Source organism: Telmatherina bonti, assembly GCF_933228915.1.
Source record: "Telmatherina bonti genome assembly, chromosome: 11".
In the NCBI taxonomy this organism is placed as follows: domain Eukaryota; kingdom Metazoa; phylum Chordata; class Actinopteri; order Atheriniformes; family Telmatherinidae; genus Telmatherina; species Telmatherina bonti.
Window position 1 is genome coordinate 26,780,903 of NC_136629.1, and position 23,727 is coordinate 26,804,629.

The 23,727-nt window shown below is 38.0% G+C and overlaps 1 protein-coding gene across 1 annotated transcript in view; it reads right to left on the reverse strand.

Moving 5' to 3' along the window:
• lzts2a (leucine zipper, putative tumor suppressor 2a) overlaps window positions 1-23,452 on the reverse strand; it is a 49,293-nt gene extending 25,841 nt beyond the window's left edge. The window contains exon 1 of the mRNA XM_079248940.1: window positions 23,321-23,452. The gene's annotated coding sequence lies outside the window, so the exon portion shown is untranslated. The remainder of the gene's footprint in view (window positions 1-23,320) is intronic.
• Window positions 23,453-23,727: the final 275 nt, after the last annotated feature.

Here is a 23,727-nt window from a genome sequence, read left to right on the forward strand (position 1 = left end):
AAGTTGCTGCCGTCACAGGAAAGGCGTGGCTAAAGCTGTGCCAAGGTGACTCTATCAGAATGAAATGAAAGACTTCAGCTCAATCCCTAATACATAACTATTAGATGTACTGAAGGCATGTAAAGGGAACATCTTTATATGTCATTATTGTTTGGTTACTGTTTCGTTCATAAAATCTGAGGGAAAACAAGGAAAAGCTTTGCTGTAAATTTACAATTACAATGATGTTTTGTCATGCATTTTTTGCCATAAAGCAGAATGGTACCATTTACAGCAAGAAAGTGTAAACAGTGGAGGATGCTAAAAAAGGTTAAACCTACAGTGCAGGGTTTTTGTCTCCTTCCTCAGCCAGTAAGAGTAATTACACAAACACTGTAGCCACGTGTATACGACACACTCCTACAGGTGACCTCCATCTCCCATAGCTTTATTTTCAAGCCTGCACAGATGAAAATAACAATATACTGCAGGAGAAATCGAAAGGAAAGAAGACAAATCATCAGATAACAAGAACAGAGACGGATAGAAAGGTGGACAGATTATTTGGGTTACCTCGACTAACGATTTGGTTTGAAAACAAACTGCTGTTTATATATCTATCTATTATATATACATATACATATATGTATATATACATATATATATATATACATATATGTATATGTACATATATATATATATATATACATATATATATATATATATGTACATATATATATATATATATGTACATATATATATATATATATGTACATATATATATATATATATGTACATATATATATATGTACATATATATATATATATATGTACATATATATATATATATATATGTACATATATATATATATATATATATATATATATATATATACGTATATATATATATATATATACGTATATATACATATATATACATATATATATATATATGTATATATACGTATATATACATATATATACATATATATATATATATGTATATATACATATATATATACATATATATATATATATATATATGTATATATACATATATATATATATATATATATATATATATATACATATATATATATATATGTATATATATATATATATGTATATATACATATATATATATATATATATATATATATATATGTATATATACATATATATATATATATATATATATGTATATATATATATATATATATATACATATATATATATATATATGTATATATATATATATATGTATATATACATATATATATATATATATATACATATATATATATATGTATATATACATATATATATATATATATATATATGTATATATACATATATATATATATATATGTATATATACATATATACATATATATATATATATGTATATATACATATATATACATATATATATATATATGTGTATATATACATATGTATATATATATATATGTATATATACATATGTATATATATATATATGTATATATACATATGTATATATATATATATGTATATATACATATGTATATATATATATGTATATATACATATGTATATATATATATGTATATATACATATGTATATATATATATATATATGTATATATACATATGTATATATATATATATATGTATATATACATATATATATATATATGTATATATACATATATATATATATATATACATATACATATGTATATATATATATATATATGTATATATATATATATATATATATATATAGATACATATAGATACATATATATATATATATATATACACAGATACATATAGATACATATATATATGTGTATTTATACAACTTGCTTATTGCACTGAAGCAAATGCCAAACTAAACAAACTGAATGTAACATTATCAGTATTATTAAATGTGTAATTTGATTACTAAAACAAGAAAACTGGCTTTTTTTTTGTCATTATTTTGTCTTATTATATTACATCTTTGTAATTTATCGACTTCATTAATATGGTGTTGTGGTTAGTACCACTGCTTCACAGCCAGAAGCTTGCTGGTTAATGCTTAGGCAAGGGGTAGGAGGTGTGAACTGTAGCTTTCTGTGTGGAGTAGCATGCATGTGTGGGTTCTTTACGTGTACTCTTCTGACTTCTTCCCACATTAAGTTAATTGGTTGCTGTAAATTCTTGGGTGAGTGTGAGTGGTTGTTTGCCTCTCTGTGTTGGCTCTGCAATGGACTGGTGACCTGATCAGGGTGCACCCTGCTAATTTGCGGGGTGACCCTGAACTGCACTAAGCTGTAAAGGAAATTAATTCATTTTTGTCAGTGTAAATTGACTTTCTGTGATTTCTGAGGCATTGGTCAGACAAAATAGGCAATGGTTTATTCCAATATTCATTCACTCATTCATTTTCTGAACCGCTTAATCCAATTCAGGGTCGCGGGGAAGCTGGAGCCTATCCCAGCTGGCTTTGGGCGACAGGCAGGGTACACCCTGGACAGCTCGCCAGTCCATCACAGGGCTATTCCAATATTGCTCTTTTAAATAATTTTCTGACACTTAATGAAGCAAGTTATCATTGAATAATTAGGAAACTGAACCCAGATAATGGGGTACTAAAAATAACCTGCAGCTGTAGCCCTGCTCTGATAAAAGTGCTGTTATGTAAATGTTACTTCCTCTTCACTATCTGAAAAATCGAGAAAAATTTTCATATCCAGATCACAAGCCAAAAGGTGTATTATCATCTTATCGTTTGTCCTCACACACATCTGTTGAATAATGTGGTTGACTGCACAGTTTCTAAACTAGAATAAGTGGAAATAGATAAATACTTCCAGGAATAGAGGAGTCATACTAATGCGATTCTTATGTATCTCTTTCCATTTTTTTTTCTGTCATTAACCAAACACTCATATTGTAGTCTGTGACCGGTCTGTGACCAGCACTTTGTCAGCTGCTGCTGTCATCTTTCCAAGACAGAGGAAAGCTGCTTTGTTCTCATAATATGCCCTGTGTGATGCTTGGGCCACTTTCCTGCCTGCTTTCATTGTGTAAGCACACATACATAAAACATGATTTGCTGCTTCAATTTCTGACTTTTATTCAGCTGGGATTTGATGGCAGACAACATCAGAGCCATGAAAAGCAGAGCGCAGCATCAACGAAGTGCAACTCTGCCTCTGATCCTCGAAGCGAGGTAGGAGAAGAGAGAAAGAGTTGGCTTCGTTACAGAGAACAAGGCTTAATCACTGACCTCTGGACTTACAACTGAAGACAAATGTCTGTGATTAATGGGGGACATTCATCTTATAGGTCAAGAAGGGAACAGTGTAAGCCGTGTTTGCCCGTGTTGCTCTGATAGATCTACCTGCTGTGTATTTTAAAGCCCAGCCCTGTTAGCTTGCAATTCACTTATGATCAGAGATCATTTCAGGCTCCGAACACATCCAAAATTGTTCACTAGAGGGCAGTCTGTCAACTGTGAGTGAAGGCTCTTCTCAGAGTGATCAGATACTTTGGTGGAGGGGTGTGCTTGCTTTTGCATAAACAGGAGAAATTGCAGTGTAAACCTGACAGCATCTGCAAATCTGAGCCCCTTATTTTGAGATAATTAATTAAATGATGCATTTCAACATAATCCAGCTAATGATATCTTAAATAAAACCTTGATCTGACATCACAAGAATGAAAACCAAGTAGTTTTAAGATCATTTAATTTTGTATAATTTTACATCAAAAGTTAGTGAAGCAGAAATGCACAAAAGTAAACAGAAAATGAGCGAGTTCAAACACTGAAATGTGTTTTCACTAAACTACGACTGCATGAAAACACATCTGATTACATTGTTTATTTGAATTGTATATCATTCATTAATTCATTCTCCATACTTCTTAGTCCGGTTAAGGGTCATGGGAAAGCTGGAGCCCATATCAGCAATCATCAGGCTAGAGATTATTTTGAAGAGTAATGTCAGTGGAGGGATGTGCTTGTTCTGCTACAGTAATTCAGCAGATGTATGTTGCCTTATTAGACTTTTAATATTAAAGCATTAGTGATCTTGTGTAATTATACCAACCTGTTTTGAAACTGGTAGTTAAGTAATTTAATTGTATTATTGGGCATAATGTTAGTATTAGTGTTAGCAGGTCATAAAGTTAAGCTCAGCCCATATTACAGCAAATCAGCTGATTGTTTACCCTCAACAGGAAAATCTCATACACAGAGAGCTATCGAAGTTACTTTATCCTGCCCACCTTTGCTGCTTTCACTCAAAGCTGCTTTACAACCACCCTCTGCCCCAGCTCAACCTTTTCAAACAGCATCTGACTAAAACAGCATCGTCTTGCAAAGACGATGCGCTGTTCGGAACTCTGTTCGGCCTCCATGATTCAGATATTCTCAGAAGTGATAAAACTTCCAGCTAAAAAAAACAAAACTCTAACAATAGCCACAGTTCCTCAAATGGTTCACACTACAAACCTGAGTAGAATAGCCAGAAGTAAAAGTGGATGAATAAAAACTGAATGAAGAAATTAGACTATTTCATTGAGAAAATAAGCTTTGAGTTGAATTTTTGAGAAAAAAAAAATGGTCTCAGGCCACTTCTGAATACTGTGCTTTATTTATACAAATCCGTCCGTCTGCAAGGGTTAAAATAAAGACAGACTAATATGTATGTTTATGCAATCTTAAATCCTTCCTTTACACATGAAATATGACCAGAAACCCAAACAAGACACTGCTTGTCACGGTAAAGATCAGAAGCCAAAAACAATAAGATCCCGAGCTTAATAAATATGGTGTAAGTCATGAGCTCATAACATGCGAGTTAATGTAAAATCCATCCATCCAATTTCATAGTCTTGCTTACTGCAGTTAAAGTCCTTTGGTCCTGAGGAACTTGAAATATTAAAAGTAACAGGTGAGTAAGTAAACATATCACAATCTATAAAGTGGAAGAAAGCAGAAATAGAACACATAACCAAAATACTCTGAATACCTCAGAATAGCAATGTCTTTTTAATAGTAATATTCAGTTCCTTTCTAAAGTTGCTGGGGGTAAATGATGTTTATAATGAACAGAGATCAAAGTTTCTTGAGATTGAAGAAGCTAACTGATAAGCTTCCTCCCTGACTTTGCTTTTTACTCCATCATCTAATGTTCCTCTAAGGTCTCAAGTCGTTCTCCTCAGTGGCCAGATTAGATGAGATGACATGAGATCACAGAACATCAGCAGCAGCGGTGGGTAAAGTGTATCTCTGAAGCCAATCTTAAGAGCAGCAGCTGTACCTCGGCCACAGCTGCTGCTAATTCCCTTTACTATGGAAATCTCAGAAATGATGAGCTTGCATGTTCACTGACAGCAGTTGACAAATGAAGGTCTTCTGTGGGGGAACAGTGAGAAGTGGGCAGGAGGAGCAAAAGGTGACCACACACAAGCAGGGGAAAATGAACAAATTAAGACAAAAAGATTGTCGGAAAAATGTCCCTTTTCTTTCTCCGAGCTTAAATCACAGCATAAGCCAAAAGCTTAGTCTCGCCAATGTCTGTTTCACGCTTTATCAGCCTGCTGCTGTTGTTGTAACAATTTGTCTGTCTGGAGGATGTGGATCATCTCTTTTCATTCCCACATTTTGTTTCCTTTCTCATTATTCACAGCCCGCCTGTCCTAAGCTTTTCCTTCATAATTTCAAAGACATTTGTGTGCACAGAATCCCTTTTTCTAGTAGCTTGAAGCAGTGGTGTGATGGTGATGATGTTGCAACACAACCACAAAACTGCTACTCAGAACAGTCATCTGATTACTTCCATCTTATTTTTATAATGTTTGATAATTAAACAGATCACTTATTGAATGCAGAACAGAACTAAAATTTACAGGAAAACAACTGCAAGAGTTTCCTTAAGTCCTGATGCTGTGATGACAAATTTGCAGATTTCTGCACATGTGCATGTAGTGAATGGTTGCATTTTTGTGTGGTCATGAATGTGTGTCTTCTTCCATGCCACATTGAGTGTGTTATTGGAGCATGGGGAGCGGGGGTAGAACAGCAGAAACAAATGATGTCCTGTGCAACCCCGAGACTGTTCCATGAATCATCCAAAAACCTTTACAGTAGCTGTTCAGTCCATTCAGATTACAACTCAATGTGTCCTGCTATGCCAAGATTCCCAAAGTAGGCTGATTGATACGGAAAAAAATCCTAAGTGTGGGGGGGAAAAAAACTAATATTCTGCAAAATACTGTCAAATAACATGATTGATGAGTTTATTGATTAGTAAAGTGTTAGTGAAGAGATTTATAAATATCCTTCTTCGGTAGCTGGGTTTTCATTTTTTTTTGGGATGTGAATTTTTAAAATGCGCACTGGAAAAGGTGAGTAAAAAATTCAAAAGCCCATAACATCCCTGTGCACTTGAGGTAGTTTTTTTCCCTGTTTTAACAAAGATGATGAATGCAAGAGAGATGGAAATCTCTAATGTGACTCATCTGGCACGTGTTACCTAAAACTGAACAAACAGTAGCATGAAGTTACTATAAATGATATTACAAACCTTTTTATTTTAATCTAATTACGTTTTCTTTTTTGTGAAGTCAGTGCATCATTTTGGAATAAATCAGAATTGAAAATGACCCATTTTCTCTTTAGATTAACTTAATTTGCTTGATACCAATTGAAGCAATTCATCCCTGTCAGTTATCTTATCAGTGATTGGATGATTAGCTGTTTCTGCACAGATTCTACATCTGTCTTAGAGAACATATAAGGGTCTGGATGAAAATGAATTCCTGTTTTATTCTATTCAAGATCAAAAACTTCTGATCCTTCAGCTGTCAGGATTCATCCAACCATACTAGGATTAGATGGGTCTGTACTCGTCAGATCAGAGCATTGTGACAGGGATCAAAACTTTTCTATCAGCCAAAACCACTGACATGCACAGAACTCCTGCACACACCCCCACTTCTTCTGTTTATGACACAGATTACTACAGCATCATTGTGTAGCATAACCAACACGGTTATTTGAACAAGAGACTACTCATCCTAGTTTACAAACTTCTAACCAGCTAATAGAAATATGACAGACAATATGACCCTTTTTAAATAACACATCACATTAAAAGTTGGTGTGAAATTGCATAAGAGTCTCTCAATTTTATTTACATTATATTATCATCATTAAAGACACACAGATGCAGAACCAATAATGCTTAACAGCATTGAAAAAAAGACATGATTCTGTTATGGAAATCACTGCCTGAGCTTGGGCACATTTACCATAAAGAAACAACATTCAGAATCAGCACAAAAACATTTAATGACAAAACATTTTAAAAAGGAAAAACACAGAGTAATTCAATATTAATGTTGCTTGTCTTTGCCCCCCTAAAAACAAAATTTATAATATATTTAGAAAATAATTATTATCACAACCATGAAGCTAAAAATTAACACTTTGTTGGAAGAACCTCCCCAAAAAAGTATTAATTTTTTTGTTACATTTTGTTAATAGGCCAAATAAAGACCAAAGGCCAAATAAAGAAAATGGACTTTTCTTACCATGTTTTCATAAAGGGTTAAGAGTATGGAGTCTAGGCGGTTTGAGTAACTTGGTTATCTGTGAATGCACCATCGATGCTGAACGTTCTGGACAGGCATACGCGGCCTTCCAGACATAGTGAACATAAACTTCAAAAAAATCTTTTTTCCAACATTTGAAATGTTGTCTTTGAACTCATTTAGGTTAAAATCCAGGGTTGAAATGACTGCCTTCTATTTGGGATTCCAATTTTAACAGAGTTTTAACATTTTGGAGGGAAAAATCGAATGAATGTGAATTTGTGCGCATTTGCCTGCAGTGCAACAACATTCAAAAGTGCAACGATGCTTGTTCAGAGTCAGCCAGAAGGGAAGCCCACAGTTAGAATGGGATGAGTGAATAAGCTTCTCTCCGGTGAAACACATGCATTCACCTGCACATGCGCCTGCAGCTGTACAAAGGAGAGGACCAAAAAGGGAAACACGCAGATATGCAAATGTGATCTGAGAACAAAAAGGAGCTTGAAGGACAAGTGGGACGGTTCAACTAATTTATTCACAAGAAGTTAAGCATTTGTGGGATTCTGTGTGTGTCTTAGAACCCGCTGTCGTCTACAGTTTGCTGTTTTTCTTAAAAACAGCCTTTGCTCATTGAGTTGGGTCGCTGCTGTGTCCTCCATGTTTATGCTACACACTCATCATTAACCTGAACATTTCAGTATCTCTCTGACACACACCGTTCCTGTGTAATTTTACTTTTATTTGTGTCTGTTGCACAGCTTAGTGTCCCCATGTTTTTGTGACAGCCATACTTTAAGGGTATGTGTATGCTATATGTGTTTGCATGTGCATGTAGAGCTAATGTAGACTGACATGGATGCTGATCTATGCTGCACTGGGCCAAGTGGTCTAACCCTACAGCAGGGATAAACTATAAATAGACTATCTCATCCACCCCCAACACTCCCCCATCTCCCTTTTTCCCTCCTGTTTCCTCCTTTCCTTTCGCTTCATCTGCACTTTATTACCACAGCTGGGAATCAGCGTCGGCTTTGTTGTATAATTCTTCTGATTCCTGATGTTTTTCTCACTCTCCATCATCTTGCATCCTTTGTGATCTCACCATTTTCACTCTCCTTCGGTCTCCTGTCTGCCATGTTTTTGTTGTGAAGATGAGGGGGGAAAAAAATCATAAAAACTGGAATAGCAAATAGGCCAACATCAATCTTCCCTTTCTTTTTTGAGATCATAAGATTGTCAGAAGAGGGGAGAAAGGGGGAGATAGGCTAGTTAAGGGGGAGGTGGGGGGGAAAGGGGGAGGTAGAGTTATGTAAGTGAGGCTAATCCCCTCCCAGCCCTGCATAGTAAATGAGACGGGATGACACTGGCCTCATTTCATCTGTTCATCCCTGCATCTGCTGCCGCTACCCCTCCAAATCGCTCAGTCTCCACCTTAATCTATCTGTTTGATCTTTGACAGCAGACAACAGCTATGATTTCAACTCTGCACAGAAGCTGTTCTTTCTATGATAACAATAAGCATAAGTCCGAGACAAAGATAATGAGCTCTTTGGGGCTCAGCTGTGAAGTTGCTCCCAGAAAGTGCAAATGTCTTCGCCCAAGTTTTCCTTCATATTAGCATCTGATTTCCAAAAGCTCTTTTATGTAACATAAGCTGATGACAGAGGGTGAGTAAACAAATTAATGTTTACTTTTTTAAAAAAGCATTCTTGTGTAAAATAGAAAAAAAAATGTAATCCACTATATAACTAAAAATAGTCCAGATTTTTAAGAACAGGAAGCCAAGTTATACAAGGCTGCGTGCAAGCAGGAGTATCAGAATATGAATGTGTGGCCCAGCTTCTGCTAATGCAAATGACCAAGTGGAAGAGAGAAAGCATTTAAAAATAAACCTACAGACATACTGCTTTTTACTAATTGCATTGCAACAATAAATAGTTGGAATACCAACTATTCTAATTTAAATGACAGACTTTATTATTTTCTTGTTGCAGAAAAATGACCAAAAAAAAGGCAAATTGGCCAGCAAATTATGCTGGTAGACAGTCGCTGGAAGAATAGCTAGCACACTTGATATTCAATCAGAACAAAACAGTAGTTCAGGACGTGGCAGGACAAAACCCAGAAAAGAAATATATGACAAACATACAAAAACATCTGACAGCAGTTTGAAAAAAAACTTTGACTACTGATGTTTGTTGCTGTAGTAGACTGAGCGAGAGGGAATACATGGTGAGAAAATGCCAATTCCCTTCAATAACCACGTATAATGAAATATAACTGAGAAAGTTTGCACGAAAGATGGAACAAAATGATAAAGACAAAAGTCAGAGACATCTGGTGAAAGACACTATTGCTTGCAGCCCTATGTCGCGCATCAGTCATGAATAGCAAACATGTGTAGCGGCGGTATTGAAATAATCCAACATTAAAAATCTTGCATTGTAAACTTGGTTTAATTAGATGCTAAACCTGGCTTTGTGTGTGTCAAATTTGCTGCTGCTTGACAATAAAAACAGACTGTCCTCTATAGCATTTCTAATGGACACTGCAATGTCTCCAAGCGAACCCAATCTGAGTAAGTAGTTTATCATTGTTGTATGGCAACTGAAGTCTCTGTGCTGGCAATGACCTAAACAGAAAACACCAACAATCTTAACAAAAGCACATAATACACCAAGTTGCTTCCTCCCACTGCTTCTGCTGTCTTTTCCCCGTAGCTTTTGTGAAATTTCTTACACTTGGTTATCATTTCATTAATACCTCGTATCCAGTGAACTATAAAACTCCACACATCAAGTATCAGAATCAGTTCTTCTAAGTTAAAAACTTGATTTTTATCAGATGGGAACTTTGAACTGAGCTGCACTGATAATACGCCAAAACCACCTGATTGAATTATTACCAGATAATTAAATGGATGCTGTCATTTTCCACACCTCTCGCAAATGTGGCAAATGTTACTTCTTTCAACTCCCAGAGGAAGGAGACAATTATCAGTAAAATGTACAAAGTAAAATCACATTTAGATACTCAACCTACCCCTCAAAAACCAGAATTAAAATCCCACATTTAACTGCTTTCCCTGTAATCCCTCCAACATTAGTTAAGGTTGCTTGAAAAGAAGGCAACCTGCTGACCATACTTTGAATGGTAGTTTAAGAAGCTGATAAAGCAACTTTGTCCAAAATCCTGACAGAATACTTTAAATCTGGAGGTCCGTCTTGCAGCCCCCCACCCCTCTCTCCAGATCCACTCTGACTTAAAATAAACCCAACAGTCTGACCCTGTATCAGCCCAGACATCCTAATCTGCAGAAATATGCTTTGGTCATCAGGGTCACCATAACCAACAGAGCGTGCTCAATAATATCAGGCCACCAATCAATAACACAGCATGTAATCGTCAACTGCATCCTCCTAAAAGGAAACATAAGACATTACATTTCAGTTTAAAAAGGAAGTGAAGCTTGCTAAATAGAATGTGTTTAACTTCTCCTGAATAAACAATCTATTAATGTTTAATAAGTTTAATTAAAAAATGTTAACACACATTTGGGCAAATACGTGTTATTTGTGATGAACGTAGACAATGTGTCGGGCACAGAGAAGCGTGAGAATCTCAAATCCAAACAATCATAAACTAATAATAATCAAACTTCCCTTGGAGCCCTTCAAAGTATTAACTTCATGGCTGAAAAAGCAAGACCAATGCTGGTCTTATCACTAACTCTGTGGGAGACTTATTTTTGGCTGAACTCCATTGTTTATTGTCCCCCCCAGGACAATCTTTTAGACCAAACTCTGACAGCTAAGAAGCTGAAAAAACCAAGAAGTAAGGACTTTATTCTCTGATAATGAGACATGTTACAGGTATGTATTTGCTGACATATCAATGGGCAGACTTATCTGCTCCATTTCAACTCTACTCCAGACAACACTGGATGTCACAATGCACTGACACATTATGGAGCACATTCTTGCCAAACTTAACAAGGGTGAGAAACTCAGCCCATTGGCTTCAGCAAAGTCAAGAATTTTTAAGGTGTGTAAGAGATTTCTCTTTAAAAAAAAAAAAAAAAAATTGTCTCCTGTAATGAGTTACCGTGAGGATCCGTAATTACAGCCACACACAAGGAGCTCTGGACAAATGACCAGTTTATTGGCGAAGGAGTATGAGCAGAAGATCAATCCAGGTGACTGGTCTGCAGAAGAAACCAGGCTCCAGCTGGGAGGTAAACGGAATGGCAAATTACTCGTCCAGGCAAAGACAAGGCTCAGAGATCCAAAGACAAGCAGGGTCGGTAACCAGAAGATCCGAAAAGTAGCGGTGTCCGTCGAGGGCAAGGCAAGGAGGGTAATCTGGGGGCATGAAGCTGAAGGTCGGCAACTGAGGAACAATCCGTAGAACGCTGGAACACAACTAGACATAGGTCTGATTATTATCTGGCAGAGAAGGAGAGATTGGAGGAAGCTTAAGTAGGCAGTGAGAAAAGGAAACCAGGTGAACTGAATGAGACAGCAGAGGCAATTAGGAAGCCAACAGGTGGATCGAGTTACCAATGATGAGCGCCAGGAGATCAGGATGGCAAAAACATGACAGTCTCCCTTAATGCCTACCTGTTTGTTTTGCTGTATTTGCTTCTTCTGTTTGTGTTTTACTAGTTGCCTTAAACCTGTGCTCAATCATCATTCACTTCAGTTTTCAGACTCAGCTTCTTGACTTTATTGCCATCTTCGTGCCATATGGTAAAGCTTTCCAGGTATTTTCTTTCTGTACTTGATTTTTGTGCTTGATCCTGCCCAGTTGGTTTCTCCTTCATTTCCCTCCTCTCTTTTCCCTTACAGCCTGGTTCCTTGTACAGCTGGTTTTGGCTTTTGTCTCTTTTCTGTTTCTCATCAACTTTGTCTGCTTATCACTGTATATTTACACCTGTAATTAACTTCATGTAAGACTGAAGAATAAATGTACACTATGCAACATAGTATAATTATATTTAATTATTTTAGAGAAGGCAGAAGCTTTGTTCTCTCTGTTAACTCAGTCTTTTGGATTATTTCTGATCTGTAAGTCATCTATACACTGTTTATTAATTTATTATAAGAAGATTAGCTTATGAACCCTTTGTGAGTTTTACAGCTATGATTTATTCATTTAAAAGTGGTCTGCTGTGTTTTCATACAAAACAGAGCCTTTCCCCTCTGTAGGAAGGCTGTTCCTGGCACCAACAATGCCCTTTAACCCCACCCCTCAACACACACACACACACACACACACACACACACACACACACACACACACACACACACACACACCTACCTCTCCACTCCTCCTGCTCAGACAGGACGCTCCACTAAACTTTGACCTACTTGTGCCTACCACAGTCTGCATCCTGAGGAGAGGGAGGGGTCTAGGAAGGGGGCTCCAATGAGAGACCCCAAATGTTGGGAGTTTCACGCTGATCCAGTCTGTTTTCTTAATATTCATATCAAAGGTTTACTTGGACAATACTTCTTTTGAATGTCAAAACTGGAAGAGTGAAGCTGAGGGAGGCTTGAGGACGCATGCTTATAAAAGAAAGAGCGGCTGGACTCTTTGTTTCATACAGTGCATTTAAAATTCAGCTGGACACACACACACACACACATACACAAACTGTATGTCTCACGCTGAGGACTTGATTTCACTTTCCTGCTGATCAGCCGCAACACAAAACCCTGTTTTTCTTCTTTCTGTCTGTCTGTGTCTCTCCTTTCCCAGAAATCTCATTTGGCAGATGGACACAATCCTCCAGAACTTATTCTCAGCAGGATAATACAGCACAGACAAAGACGCCGTGACACAAAGACACGCAACACCTTCAGGATTCAACTCTGATCGTCTAAGCTGGACTGAGCTGACACCAACAGCATCACTTTGAATGCTGCAAGTTAGTTTAAAATGTCACAAAGGTTTCATAAACTGGGGACAGATTTCAGGCAAGCTATGAGATGTGTGCTGACTTGGACAAAAGGGTGGTGGGAGTTAAGTTACCAAGATCTGGGACGGCATCCCAGAGGTTCCCGAAAGAATTCTGGGAACCCAACATGTGTGTATGAGAAAGGAAATTGGGCTCATAGATGATGTGGAGGGAACATCTGTCACCAATTAAGAAGGAGGGATTGAACACATGATTACACCCAATAGATACAGTCAGCAAAGATACACTAGGGTCAGGGTGTACACACTTTCTCATGGTTAATGCCTCGCAGCCAGCCCTCCTCTCTCCATTTCTTTGAGACAAGCGGACAACAGTTTGCCCAAGCTTGTCAGCTGACACAGGAGAAGGGGGGTGGGGGGTTGGAGTGCAGTGTGGTACGCATTCTGCAGAGGGGTCATCTGGCAGATGCATCCTCCAAGCTGGCTTCCCTCTGCCAAGCAAAATACACAAACAACACACATATACACACACACACATGCACACAGGGGAAGAAGAAGAAGGCCAAAAGGATGCAGGAAATTTAATCTATGAATCAAACACACATCCAGACACCTGAGTGTCAACAGATCTCTGCTTATGTTTTTATCTTAGAGGTGCCGCAATCTAATAAAAATAGAAAAACTGATTCAATTCAACTGAGGCAGAGTTTGTACACTCAAAATCTTATCAGAGTGGTTCCTCTAAGACTCGCAAAGAAATTAAATGTACACCAGCCCAGCAGCCGTTGATGAGCTTTTATATCAGATCAATAATTCATGTTTTGTTTCCCTCACTGGCTCAAATCAAGTTTCCAATAGAGACAAATCAGCCAGCAGCTAAATCAATGGCTCCCACTTCTGTAGGGAAGCAGGGCTTTATTAGTAATGTTAGGCGCCCGACCCCAACAGAAAAACAACTCTGAGAATCCACCAACAAAACAAAAAAAAAAATTGTCTCTGGGCTCAAAGCTGAATTTAAAAACACCAGAAGGAATTTTCTCAGAAATAAAAACTGCAACCAATAAAAGCATCTAATTGCTGCAGCAGCAGGTCAACGCTTCCCATATCACTCATCTGCCACCAGGCAATGAGTCTCAATTCTGGACCTAATACTTGTGCCATCCATCAATCTTGAGTGTGTCTGTGTGTGGTCTGCTGTTTCAGCACTGGCCATTTTGGTTCCCATACATCAACCTCTTGACAGAAGTGAAGTGACACTCGGTGACATATGAGGCCACTTTTCCTGCTCTTCAGAGGAAGAAGAGGAGAGAAAGGGAGAAAGGCAGCACCCTACCCGGATGGATGAAAATGGTTTCCAAAACGGATGATGGTTACATTTAAAGTTGACAATTTTGTAAATAATAGCAGATTTGCTCTCTCTTTTTCCATAGTAGTATAATGAAGACACCCAATCGTAATTTTTGTCAACTCTAAGAAAAGTTTCTCTTCAGTATCTTTTGGGTGTTGAGCAAACAGTTTGATTGGCTCACTAATGGATGTTTAGAGCACTTGGGAGACTTCATCACTACTGGTTCTTATGGGATCCGTACCAGACCTCTCCCGACAAATGTCCATTATACCCAGACGTATGCCACTTTACATTGATTTATTCTCTTCTTACAGTCTGTGAGTGCTTTCAGAGCCCATCGCTGCCTGACATCTAAACTATCAGATTACAAAAACAATTTAATTGAACTGCAATTTACTTGTGCAAAAAAAAATAAATAAATAAAAAAAGCATTTTGAGTCTCTGCTAATGTTTAAAAAGGTTCTGCAAGTCTATGATAAGAAGCCAGCAGTGTGCAAGTTCATGAGGAATTTTATGGCTTTGTTTGGGTGTCTGCAGGAGGTAATGACAGGCTGAGACTGAGAGGTACTAAATGATAGCAGCCCAAGAGCAGAAGCAGTCCATCCCTAAACCATTCCCCAGAGTGTAACACCACCATTTTCATTTTTGCTGCGCACAAATACAATCTTTATGCTTCTCAGCATATGTTCTGGCAAGATGTGCTTCCTTCATCTACAACAAACTAGTATGTATCAGAAGTGTGGAAAGGTGGGTCTTTGCCTGGAAGTCCTGGATTTTACTTTGATAGAGTATGATAAAGTTGTCAGTTTACATGACATGTCCCCACAAAGCATGAATATGTGATGAGCTGAGTAGGACAGTAGAATCTTTCACTTCACAAATGTTGAGAAGATGCATGTAAGTGGTTTAAAGAAACATAAAAGGCCACAGCTTTACTTTTGTGACCGACTTGTCATTTCACTTTGCGTTCCCACAGATTCATTCATTTTCTATAACTGCTTAGTCCATTCAGGGTTGCAGGGAAGCTGGAGCCTATCCCAGTAATAAGCAGGCAAGAAACATCCTGGACAGGTTACCAGTCTGTCGCTACCAATCATTCACACTCACACCTAGTGAGAATTTATAATGACCAAACCTAACATGTGGACAGTGGGAGGGGTACCAGGGGAGAACCTACACATACAAGTGGAAGAGCTGAGGCTCAAAACAGCAACCTTCTTACTTTGAGGACACAGTCCTAACTAGGGTTGGGCGATATGACCTTTTAGTAATATCCCAATATTTTTATGCCATGTCACGATATACGATATATATCTCGATATTTACCTTAGCCTTGAATTAATGCTTTGGTGCATACAATCACATCAGTAAGATGATACTGTGTCTCCATTAAAACATAATTGTTCATACTGCATTAAGATATGCTGATTTTAAACATTCATGCCAAAAGGATGAAATTGTAACGAAGCAAACTGATCAAAACCGTATTTATTGAACAGTTAAAGCAGTGGCAGAAACATGTCCTTTTAAAACAAAATAAAGTGCCTTTGCATGATGTAATAAATGCAACGTATGAAAATACGTGCTCTAGGGGGTGACTTTTCAAATGATGAGCTATTATAAGGCTTTGCTTTATGGATACGTTTTTGAGTTGTCGTGTATTTTTTTTTTTTTTTTTAATCGCAGAGTTTAGCATAGAAATCAGTCTTATAATACAGGCTGAATGTCCTCGTATCGTCTCCAATAAACGGCTTCAGCCAGTTTTTAATTCAGGATTTGATTCCCACTGCTTTCTGTACTTTCTAGAGACATGACGAGCTAAATAAATATGCTTGTGTCACACACACAGTGGATGAGGTGAGTAAGTGACAGAGGTTGTGAATGTAATCAAATATAATGAATTATTTTTGCGTGACGTGAAAAACTTTGCAATTTACATCCCACTCTGTAATCCAGAGCGGGATCAGTGGCGGATTTGGCTGTTCATTGTGACTGTAGGTGGAGTCGTGCAGGTGTCCTCTCTGCTCCTCTGACTGGCTGCAGCTGCAGCCGGAGCGACTGAGTGCTTTAGGACGGGGAGAGACTCTCGTTCTGACAATAACTTTACAATATGCGCTTTAAAGTCAGTCGCCAAAACACCAGGAAAGTCTCCAGTAACCCCTGTAAAAGTTGCTAGATTTGTCGCTAGTCGCTTTTCACACGAAGTCGCCAGATTTAGTGAGAAAGTGGCTACACGCTGCCTCTCATGACGTAGCACGTAGCTCACGTTATGTACGTAACTAGATGCGCTTGCTTTAACTCTAAAAGCAAAGCGGTGCAGAGTCGAGGAGGAGTGAGAAAACCCCGCCCACAGCTAAAAACAAATGCGTGACAACAGGATACTCGAATATGACGAATATAGGCATTTTCTATATTCGCACACGGGACTAGCAACGATATATCGAGTATATTCGATATATCGCCCAGCCCTAGTCCTAACCACCACAACACCATGCAGTCCTGTGTTAGGGTTGCACAGTTAATCAGATTTTGTTTGTGATCACGATTTTGGTGGCTACAATTAAATAAACCTGATCGTCAAATATATTTACATTTAAAACGCGAGCTCTGCTGCATGCGTCTCTGATCACTCAGGTTCTCAACCAGTAGTTTGCTAACCACCAGGGGGCGAATGCGTGGTAAAGGCTTCAATAAGCTGCCTAAATAACAAGCGCGCACACCTTTTACCAGCAACCAGTTAAGTATCGTTGGATTGGTTGGACATTTTAGTGGGCGTGGTTAACATGGAAAAGCATGAAGCAGTAAGATGCCGCTTGCAGATAAAACAGATTGTTTTGATTAAACAGCTGATCGAGGTGGTAAAAAATATTAACATTTTCACAAGTGGCATTAAAATACACAATGCAGGATGTGAGGGCTTAAGCCCCACATTGTTTCCTTACCTGGAAGATGAAAGGCGTGGCAAAGGGCTGAGGAGTCTTAAATCTCAATGCCAGCTCATAAGGTTCTACCATGTGCTGCCGGGTCACGGGGGGGTTTTTAGCTTGGCTAGGTCTTGGAGCTTTGTTTGGTTATTGTTAGTCATTTTGTTTTTTCCTCTCTGTGCAATTTGGTTTGGCTGAACTGCTATATAAGTTACCCTTATGTGTTTTTGTGGGGGGGTCAGTTTTTCTTTAGTTGAGTTGAACTGAACTGTTTAACTGTCGTTATGTTTAGTTAACCCCTTTTTAAAGATTGGTTAGTTTATTCATTTCTTTGAAATTTTGCATTTGTTTTGTAACAATAAAAGCCCAGGTTTTTTGAAATTGCATCTGTGTCCTCATGGCTTTACCGTTTGGTCCCTGACACAGGACCTGCCCTGCCGCAGATTAAATTGCTCGTTAAATATGAAATAACCAGGTTCATGACAAAAAAGCAGACATCGTTGCCTGCATTGAGCCCTCCCAGCTTCAGATGAAGCTTCTCGTGGAGGATGTAACAAGCTTTAGACTGAGGGAAGCAAGTCATGTCAAGAATCGAAAATACAGCTGCATCAAAACACTGGATAAGAAATATGAGATCAATGTAATATGTATGTAATTATATTTCCAAAGGGGCGTTGCCTGCGCTGGATGAAAAGTGTTGAGCATATGTCTATAAATATGTATATATGTATATGTAGAGTTGCTAGCAATTAAAAATACATGTTTTTCCAGACACAATGAATGATCGTGATTAATAATCATGATTACAATATTGATCAAAATAATCATGATTATTATTTTGGTCATAATCATGCAGCCTTAATTACCAGTAAGATGTGGCTGCAGTTACGCTGCATCATGGTTTGTTTGTTTTTTTAGCCTTTTACATTAACCAAGCAGAAAAGGTTTAATGAAAACACACTGTTTCGTCTTCATGCTCTGAAGAAACATAAAGAGGTATTTAAGGATTTAATGTTTGAGTGATTTAGTTCACACCTGCTTAGCAATATAGCAGATGTGCATGTGTTTCCATTATTTCTACAATTTCATCCAACAACTTTTATCTGTTAAACACACCACTGTGCTTTTTACATCGAAAACAGAAAAAACATGGAAGAAAATTGTAGCAGCTCGATACAGACTGGGTTTAAGTACAGTGCCAGTAACCATTTTCAAAAATGTGTCAAGGACTATGGAACTATCTGTAGCGAGTATTTGTAGCTTTTTCATACACACAGCATGACAAGACAACGCTGGGTTTGTGGAGAATTACAAATGATTTTTTTTAACCGTACATTTTCTCTTCATGCATCATGCATCTTTCTGTTTTCTTGCACATACTCAGTGGATGTGCAGAAGTACAAACAGTCTGCATAGCCACAAATCTTTCAGCTGTACATGCACATTTTGCAGGGGACTCCATGCAGAACCCCATGAGCTTGGGCAGATGATGGAACTTACAATATGCTGACATGCAGACTTAATAAATGACAGCCTCTGCTGCCTTCTTTCACCTATTCTTTCTAAACAGTGCAGCAGCTTTGTAGGAGTATGATACTAAATCACTGCAGAACCTGTTTAACTCTCCTGTAGAGCTGACCTGACCTCCTGCAGCTTGATGGATAAGGCACATATGCATGACTCAAACAATTTAGGCAATTTTAAGTGTTGTGGTAAGACATGAATCTGATTCAGTTTATTGTTCTGACTTAATGACAGAATTAATCTGCACCTGAATTAAAGTGCTTTAAAGTTGTGTTCATCTATGCAAAGTGAAAAACATGGAATGAAGGGTACAAAAGGGTACAGCTTGTAGCTGACTATTTTATTCACCTATTACAACATTTTACAATAACTTCATAATTGACTTGAACTCATTTAAATGTGGAGAATTTAAAGGAAAAAAAACTTGGTGTGGCTTTTAATATTCAACAAGAAAATTAAATCATTATTCAAATCTACAGTGGAATTGGTAACTCCATTTTAGAGCAGTTCACTGCTTAGGATCAGAAATAAACATGGAGGACCAGACCCAAGCATTCATTAAAAAAAATAATAATGATAATAATGATAATAATAATAATAATAATAATAATAATAATAATAATAATACAGCACACATGTAAAATTAGTTGCAGTAACATCGAGGAAAGTAATGCAGTATTGGAAATGCTGCTTTCAAAATCAATGGTGCGCAATGAGTCCTACATAACTGGACAAGTAGAAGACACCAGAACAAACCAGTCTAAAAAATCATCTACAACAACTGATCACTATCTGAATGCAAAGTCCTTAAGCAATAAATCCATTGAAAACCTGAGAGATGTATCTGGATCATAAGCTGATTGATCTACTATTTACTAAAAACTTGATCATTAGTAATGCTTGTATAGGAGAATGGAAGGATAGTAGAAAGTCATTTTTAAAGGAAGAAAAACAGGGGGAAGAAAGTTGAGGTTTACCAAACGACAACAAAATTGCACAGAAAATCACTGACAACAGGACTTAAGAAGGGATATGTCCTTCCCTAAACCTGGACTTCAGCATTACTGAAGCAGCGTGGAATCATTTAGGCAGTGACGAGAACAAAAGGCAGCCAACATACAAAGAAGAGCTTTGAATGTCATTTAAGAAGCCTGAAGAACTATTCCTGAAAACCACTTAAAGAAAGAAAAACACAGCTTTTCCAAAAAGAGTTCAGTCTGTGTTAAAGAATGCAAGGTGCTTATACATGATATTGCCTTTCATGCTTGTTAAATATGTGCAAATTCTATTTATGCCTTATGTAATACTCCAATACTTTCATAAACAGGATATTTGCATATTTACACCTTGTTTCCTGCTTATTGGAAACATGTAAAAGACTGAAGGGTTCTAATATTGTAGAATGATTCTACATGTTAAACTTTGAAAGCAAAGCACCTGTAAGTGTAAATAAAATCTAAATCAAGGGGACAAAAATACATATACAAATGAACTACATTTGAAAGCTTAATTGTAAGAGAACTCAATTTCACTGTCAGCTTTGGGCGCATGTCGGCTTATGATGGGCCTGCTATGAATAACACATGAGAAGACAAGCATACATCTTCAAATGACTACATTTATAGTAAAAGCTGGTATGCAAACAGCAAATCTGAAGCAATATTTATTATTAAAAGTGATTGAGAAAGCCATTGGTTGCAACACTGACACCCAAGAACAGACCTTTGAAAACAGGAAACGAAAGGTCACAGCAAACTCAGGCCGCTACTAATTACAGTCTCTCACACAACGGCAGTCTTTGTGTTCGTGCATGTGTGAGAATGTGTGTGAGTGACTGATGGCTTGTATCTCCCCTCCTGTGAGTTCACTCTTGTCCAGTTTTAATGGTCTGACAGTGAGAAACTAGAAATCTGCTGGTGGACACATCACAGCTGGAGAGGATCTGACTGATATTCCAAAAAACCATCACTGTGCCATGCAGTAAAAAATTAAACAGCTGCTTGACATGACATGTAATATAAAACATGAAATGGGTTCAACTTGATAAAAGTAAGAAAAATATACAGCTCCCTTAAAGAAATCAAGCCAAGAAATACGAGTTTGCAGTGGCCAAATTCATTGCAGGTGCATGTAAGACAATACAATGTTGCTTACATGCTTTTAACTACGCAGATTTTTACATTTTTATTGCCGTTCTTGCAGCAGATTAAATGACCATCAATTGTCAAGATATCTTTTCAATCCCAAATAGACGAGGAGGCATTTTGCAAAATGAACATCACAGGTGTGTGTACAGATTGCTCTGCTTTTAGTACTTTATGTGTTATGTCTGTTTTTTTATGCGGGATTTTTCTCTCCTTGTTATGTAAGAGTGCATCTGAGTGCATCAGATGTGCCCATATGTTGCACTTGTATGTGTTACTTTCAGTTGAGATTACCAAATGAGCAAATTACTCTGCAAAAGCTGCTGTGGCATTTTGAGCAGAAGGTGCTGCTTTAATGCTTCTAAGTGTCTCTAAGTTCAGGCAGATGTGCAGCAGCTGTGACTGCGCCCGTCTTTTTATTAAGTAAATATCTACTGCTATATAGATGACAGGAGGCCAGTTCATCCTGCAACAGGGGTAGATTTTCCCCGATGTGTTAAAAATGCTGAACAAGGGCAGTAACAAAAAAAGTGAAATAAATAAATGATAAAACGACAACTATTTTGGTCTTCTTGTTGTCAAAAGAGCCCTGACACTAATTTGGTCATGTTCTCACTTAGTGGCCTCACATATCGCTCCCTCTGGGTTTCTCACCCATGAAAAGAAGCACTGTTAATAAAAATGATTGCTCGCCATCACGTCTTTTTTTAACTGCTAACTCTACCTGCCCCGAGTAAACCTCTAGCTGCTCCTGATGACCCAAAAAGCTTGATTTTCACCTCTTACTACCATCAACCACGCCTGTTCGTCTTTCACATGATATATGCTTTGGTGACAGGATAGGATTATAAAAAGGTTTTGCTGTGAGCAGGCACAATGCTTTAACACTTAGTTAACATCATGCAGCTGTAATGCTACAAGTGGGAATGTGCGTGCAGAGCAGTGACTAACGTGCTGTACCGTGCATTCATTGGCTACATGTGTAGTTGCCCTAATGTTTGCACTCAGTTTATAGCTGTGACAGCATGACATCCAACCCATCAATCATCTCCAGAGAGGAAGTTCACCACAGATGAGAGAGAGAGAGAGAGAGAGAGAGAGATGGAGATGGAGAGAATGTCAGGCATGCTGCTCCTTCGGCGTTTATATCTTCTCCTGTGGGAATTATTTATGGTCCAATCAGACCCTGGCTGTTTCCAATTCAACTCAAAACCAATCCATAAATCTAAAGAGGCCTTGAGAGGATAAAACAAATAGCTCTGAGGTCTCTCCTTCTTTCTCTCATTGTGTGACCTCTCCTTCTCATCATAGTCCCTTCATCTGCTCCTTTCTGTCTTTATCATGCAACAAAATCAGCTCCAGTTATCATGAGTGTGAAATGGCATAACGAGAGAAGTGATTTTCCAAAAGCAGCTGTGTGTGTGTGTGTGTGTGTGTGTGTGTGTGTGTGTGTGTGTGTGTGTGTGTCAGTTGCAGTGGGGCTTCACTGAAACAGCTGGATGGCAATAACAATGCAACGCTTATTCTCGCTTACAAACACAGACACAAACGCAACACAAACACTCAGCAACAGCTCTGAAGGCAAAACAAGTGAATACAATAAAAAGTAAAGCTGAAAAAAACTTGTAAAATGTTTTTAAAAGCACTCAACACTCCTGCACAGTGATTAGCCAACTCAGACAAACCAAACGAGCCATGCAAACGCGATTCAACGCAACACTGTTAACAAAACAACTACGAAATTTAGACAAGCATCTGTAAAAAACGCGCATTTTTGTCAACTTGATACATTGGAAAAACTAAAGAAATTGAACCACCGTCGATTTTGGACGAGAAAGCCTCGCAGAAAGTAAGTTTACCTTTTAGTTAAAACAGGATCGCTAAATCAGTGTGACGCCGCAGCTTCTCACCTCAGTCAATATGTTCCTCAGCAGGAGTGTTTCCTTCGCCAGTAAAATGTCTTCAGCGTGTTTGCGGTCTATCCCGAACAGATGCAACTTTTCTTCCAACAGCAACACGGTCGACTCGCCTCTTTTTGTACTTCTATTCTGCTTTTCGTCCAGAAAACCTGTCCAGTCTTCACTCAGTGGCTCCGACTATCTGCTGCTCATGTTCTGTGTGTTTGGTCCCGACACCGTCATATCCCGGTCTGCTGCGACGCGAGGCGGGCGCACTCTGCTCTCCGGCTGGAGCTCTACTACTGGTCCACAGCAGAGGTTTGAGACAGAGGAAGGATGGGCTGGGGGCCCAACAGGGGGGGGGCTGCAACTGGGATGTGATGTCTTTATTTGCTGCACACACCACAACACTTCTTTAG